This window comes from Cupressus sempervirens, chromosome 4 (assembly GCF_028749045.1).
Source record: "Cupressus sempervirens isolate cs-2001-9-10 chromosome 4, ASM2874904v1, whole genome shotgun sequence".
In the NCBI taxonomy this organism is placed as follows: Eukaryota; Viridiplantae; Streptophyta; class Pinopsida; order Cupressales; family Cupressaceae; genus Cupressus; species Cupressus sempervirens.
The window spans coordinates 731,602,878-731,608,877 of NC_143121.1; positions in this window are offsets into that span (position 1 = coordinate 731,602,878).

The window sequence follows — 6,000 nt, forward strand, 5'->3', positions numbered from 1 at the left end:
ATATACACCTCTTGGAAAACCTTTGGATGTGGTCTATAAGACCCTACTACAAAAAAAGTTCATTGATCCATTAGATAACTCTCATCCTTATGATCCACAACCATGACCCCCAAGGTGGAACAAAACTGTATTTTTGTGAATACCATTAAAAAAATGGTCACAAAACTAGTAATTTCATTAACCTACTTGACAAAGTTCAAGACTTAATTGATGATGGTGACATTGTTGTGGATGGACATAACAAGAATTCAAATCACAAGGCTTTCAAGGAACCATTCCCATCTTATAAAAAAGGAGAAAACTCAAAATAGAAATCTCATAACAAGGTCAACTATATGTACTCTAATGATGATGATATAATCAACATGGTTGTGTAGACACCTAAATCCTTTAGAAAATAAAGTATTTTTATTTTTTGAAAAAAATTCTGATGACATCATCATTTATTAATTTATTTATTTTTATGCCATTAAATCCCTTTATCTTATTTAAAAATATTTAATTAAGGAATCCCTCCAAAAAATGTTTAAATCTTATTTAAACATTATTTCCTTATTTATTAATTATTTAATTAATAAATTGACCAAAAAACCCAAAATAAATAAATAAATTATTTTTTGCCCAAAAATTGGCCAATTTCCTTAAGACCACTAACCTCTTCCAAAATCTTCTAATCCTTCTTTAATTTTGATTAAAGGCTAATCCCATCATTTCCTACCCCTAATCCCAACTCAAAATATTTAATTAAGATTAAATATTAATTTTCATGTTTATTAAAAAAGTTTTAATAAATATCTCCTCAACCCAAACCCTTGAAATAAATAAAACTTTATTTATTTCCTAAAAATCTAATTTATCCTCATCCTAAGAAGTTCTAGACTCTTCTAGAAAGTCTTCATCCTCATCCTAGGAAGTTGTAGACTATTCTAGAAAGTCTTTATCCTCATCCAAAGTCTAGACTCTTCTAGAAGATGTCTTTAAACCTAATCCTAATCCCCTCCTAACCTTGTCACATTCCCTAAACATGGGTTAAGACTTACTAACCCAAGCCAAAGTTAACAAATATCTCCTCCTTCACCCACCCTCATTAAATGCCATCCACTTGTCTATCCCTAAGCTAATCCTAAACCATCCTAATCCATCCTCTAATCATTTGCACAATCCTAAGCAAGCTTAAAACCTTCCTAATCAAGCCCAAGTTGAAATTCCTCTCATCTCCCTCAAAATATCTCAACCATAAAACTTTATGAAGCCCACTAGGCCATAAATGACTCTTCCAAGCCCTTTCATTGCTCTTACAAGCCATTATGAGGGTCTTTATGAAGATTTTATCCCTTGAGCCTCCTTTGTTGACTCATCCTTCCCCTTTCCTCCATCCTCTCACCCTGTGAAATGTGTCAATCCCTAATTGGCTGTAAGAAAGGACAATCCATGTGCTCTCCTCTCATGCAATCTAAGCCCTCCATGAGCTTTTCTCCATCCTTGCATTTTAGCCCTCAATCCCTCAAGCCTCTTGCCTATAAATTGGATCTTTCCCCTTTGCAAAACAACACAATCCATGAATTAAAGTCATAATGCCATCTTAAGAAGCCATTTTACATCAAAACCATACACTCACACCCAAATTCCAACTCTATTTGAAGCCCATTTTGAAGCATAAGCTTGAACATGCATCCTATCTATTTAGACAAAGCCACTCAACAAGAGAGCTTCTTATTGAGAGAGCCCATTAATGGCTCATATTCTCAATTGAGAGCTCATCTTAGTCTATCTTGAAGTTTATGAATTTTGTTTGGTTTGTAGAAGCTTTATTTAAATTTGGTTTCTATTAGCATACTAACATTGCTCATATACATTTTGGCATGCCCAGTGGGACCCCGCATGGGTCATCTTCATTAGCTTTTTTAGTCAAGTTTTGTATGTCATTTGCTAATTTTGGCTAATTTTGCTTGTTTTTGTGATTGGTAGGATTGTATAAATTGGTTTTTTAGGTCCACATGAGCATGAAGAAGACAAATGAACTCATAGTCTATCTCATAGTGTTTGCAAAATTTTCAAGCTTATAGGTGGACAAAGCACTTGGAATTCTTCTTCCCCTTCTTGTCTATATTCTTCTTATTCCATCTACTTCTTCTTCTTGTTGTTGTGGGAGATCTTGGCCATTTTTTTTTTAAGGAAGATAAATCATACACACTTCTTTTTAGTGCTTAAAATGAACTCCCAAATCATACTTAAATCCATTAAAAACTAAAAATTTGCAAAATAAATTAAAAAATTTTTAACAAGTGAAACTAAACCAATCCAATCATTTGCATCCTTGCAACATCAAGGTTTTAGATGCATTCATGCAAAGTTAGGAACACTTCATTTTTTGAAATTTAAAAAGAACTTCAAGTTTCCACTTCAAAAGTTTCAAAATCAACACTAAGTGCACACTAAAATCTAAATCAAACTCAAAGCATCAATCAAAGATAAAATGAACCTCATTTGCAAATATTTTAAACTTCTTTTAAAAATCTCATGAAAACTAAGAGTCCTAAATGGTTGACAAAATTGTCCTAAAAGCTTTGTTATTTGTTCCAAACAAATTTCTTGTTGCAAAATCTTGAATGTTTCTTAGTTTTTTCATGCTTCAAAACAATCTAGGAATATCATTTTTGGGCTTAAAACATGCAAACTAGAACACAAAATCTTGAATGTAAAGCAAAGTCCAAAGAGTCATTTTCACTTTTGAGTCCAAAACAATCTTGAATGATCTAAGGTTAAAACAAAGAACTTCAAAGTTCTTAAAACAACACACAAAATCTCAATCTTGAATGCTCAAAGGAAAAAAACTTGAATGTTTAATCACTTGTCTTTGAATGCATGTTGCTAAAATCACTTTTGAGTGCCATGGATTAAAGTCAAGTTTTTTTTGTTTTTTTTTTTTATGAATGCATGATTAAAACAAAAAATCCAATCTTAAATGCAAAAGGTCAATTAATCATTACAATATCTCACACTTCATCTTTTGGAACATAAAAAGAATCTACATTTTAGAAAATTTCTAAGTTATAAAAACAAATAAAGACACTTTGAGTGAATTTGTTGTTGGACTCACCCTCTTTAATCACCCATCATTCTAACCATTGGTAGAAATATCAGCATCATATATGGGGATGGGTCTACCTAAGAAGGTGTTAAGTGCTCACAAAAATCAAATTCCACTCACTTAAGTTTTTATTGGTTTTTCTAAGTTAGAAAATTTCTTGAATGCACATTAGTCTTGCTAACACTTCATTTGGGCATAAAAAAAATTGAACAAATCTTGACGTGAAGGGCCTCCAAGCCCACACTTGAAATTGAATTTTGCACATCTCTATTTTAAAACAAACTCACACTCAATCTTGAATGCCTTAAAGAAAAATCAATCAATACTCGACATGGAGGGCCTCTAAGCATGCGAGTTTACTTTTGTTGACCCTAAATCTTCTTGGTGTATTCATTTTTTGATCGATTTTACTTTTGTTAACACTTCAAGTTGGAATTGAACATGTGCATCCTAAACATGTGTGTTTGCAAGGTCTAGATTAGAAAACTTAAACATCATTTGGAAAAGAATTTTGTCTTTTAGCCCAAGATCATCCAAGTCTACTCTCCCCTTGTCGTCTTTCGAGGCCATCTTGGGTGCATAAGATTAGGATCCAAAATCTTGTTTAAGTTTTAGGAGGCCTGCTTGGGGATTTCATCACCCTTTGGGATGACCTCAACTCCAACATTCCGATGGAGTATAAAGATCCGGAGGTGAATCCAAAGACACCTCTCTTGGAATCAAGATTTTGTCACTCGAGCTAAGCCTCAAGGAACTTTATACCCTTGAGAAGTGAAAGAGGAGAAGTGGGTTATTGCTCCTCTCGTCTGTGTGACATTGTTTTGGTTTCATCTACGAATTCAGGCCTCACGTACTTTAGGTATATTGAGGACTCCCTAGCTAAACCAATTGTCAGCCTTGTAGACAACCATCTAAGATGTTAATGTGTTTGAAGTGACTGATCAAAACATTTGTAGAACATACACACTTTGTGGCGCAAGTATCACATTCTGAGAATCACAAACTTCTATCTGGTTGTTCCTATCTATTGCTTGATTTTTTACTTGTTGAATGAATTTTTGCCAAACTTGGTCAATCCTAGCTTAGGGCACACTTAGTGTAGTAACTGCCTATTCCAAAAGTTGAATGAGTTGAAGCAAAACAACCAAAATCTCTCTAAGCCAAGCACATTCAGGAATTTATGTTAGAACAACCCAAACCCAAACAAAAGTTTCACAAAGTCAAACTCAAGCCATCTTAGGTATACCAAGAAATTTCAGCCAAGAGAAAGGAAATAACACCAAGCCCTCGAATTGCCAAACTCCACAAAGAAGAGGACAAAGCTGTCGATGAAGCCCTTCAAGATGCCTGGTTAGATCGCACTATCCAACTTAACCAACATCCAGGAGTTAACCTGCTTATGCATTACCAACTAGGCATGATTTATATGATTAGACCCCATTGTTTCTCCACATCTTCTTGCATAAGCTTCACTTTAGAGTCATCCTTGTAGGTAAGCCAGCCATCTTTAGTCCTCCCCTTAAGCATTTTAGCTCATCCATCTCATTTAGAACCAAACCATCTAGCCAAAAATCCAAAATCTTCACATCCAAGCTTTCAAAATTGTTGTCACTTTGCCAAAAGTTTTCCATTCATAACATCTTCCAAATCCACCAATCTCACCAAGGTTATCCCTTTGACAGAGCTTTGTCTAGGGAAATCTAGCTTTGTCACTTGTTATCCCTCATCACCTTGAGCTAAAGGTTGGGATCCACAAGTGGTCAATCTCATGTTCTTCCTAAAGGATCATCAGTCTATCCTTAAGTTGACACAATCACCACCAAGCTTACACATAGGAAAGAAGACCTTTCATGCTTTGGATACATATCTTTGAAGTTAGAATCCCCAACCCAATCCTCCTTAGGTTTTGTCATACAGCTTTGCCTCAACCTAGTGAAATCATTTTCATAGAAAAGCCTTCCCCCTTTGTATCCATCAGCATTGTTGCATCTCATCCCTAGGAACATTCTGCATTTTCATGCCACCGGTCACTTGTTTAGCCAAGAAGAAGGAAACAATGGAGCCCTATCATTTGGATCAAACAACTTCACTCCACTTGAGCACCCAACCATCCTTCAGCCCAGAGAACACTATACTATCACCTACTGACATTGAAGCTTTTCATGAACCAACCAGGAAAAGCAGTATTGGTGAATGCCATTATAGACAAGAACAAAGAAACAATCATGGCTAACTTTCAAAGGGACAACATAGGAGCCTTCAACTTTGGAAGACCTCCTCCCTTATCAGATCCATCTCACCCATTTTTTGGAAAACTCCCACCACCCATAGGCTCTTATGATTCAAATTATCCTCAATATGTGCTAAAAGTAGAGGCTCAACCCACCCCATATGATCCAACAGATCCAAACATACCAGCCTCCACTCAAGTTGAAATCTCCCTTTCACAAACCAATCTAGCCACCACCACTCCACCATTGGTCCATACCACTCCATCCCAAACCCCCTTAACCCAAAACACCTCATCATTCACTCCCTTCACTATTGCTGCTACTGCTCTCCAACCTAGCCTTCCAAATCCACCCATCTCCCAAATTAGTGCTAGCATCTTTGGCCAACCTCAGCAATATACAACTAGGATGCGACCCATGGGGCCAAGTAATCAACCCTTCATCACCCCTAGCTTGTTTACCTTAGCTCAAAACACAATTCCACCATTTCCACTAGGTCCTTGGAGCTCAATGTCATCAGCCACAAATCCACAAGCTACTACCAATGTTCTGCCAAGCTCTCAAGTGACCCAAGCTCCTGCCACCCCTCTACCAATCTTTCAAATCTAGCCACCAAGCTATCAAACCCCATCAGTTCCATTTCCAAGCTTTCAATTCCCACCACCTCCACCACCAACT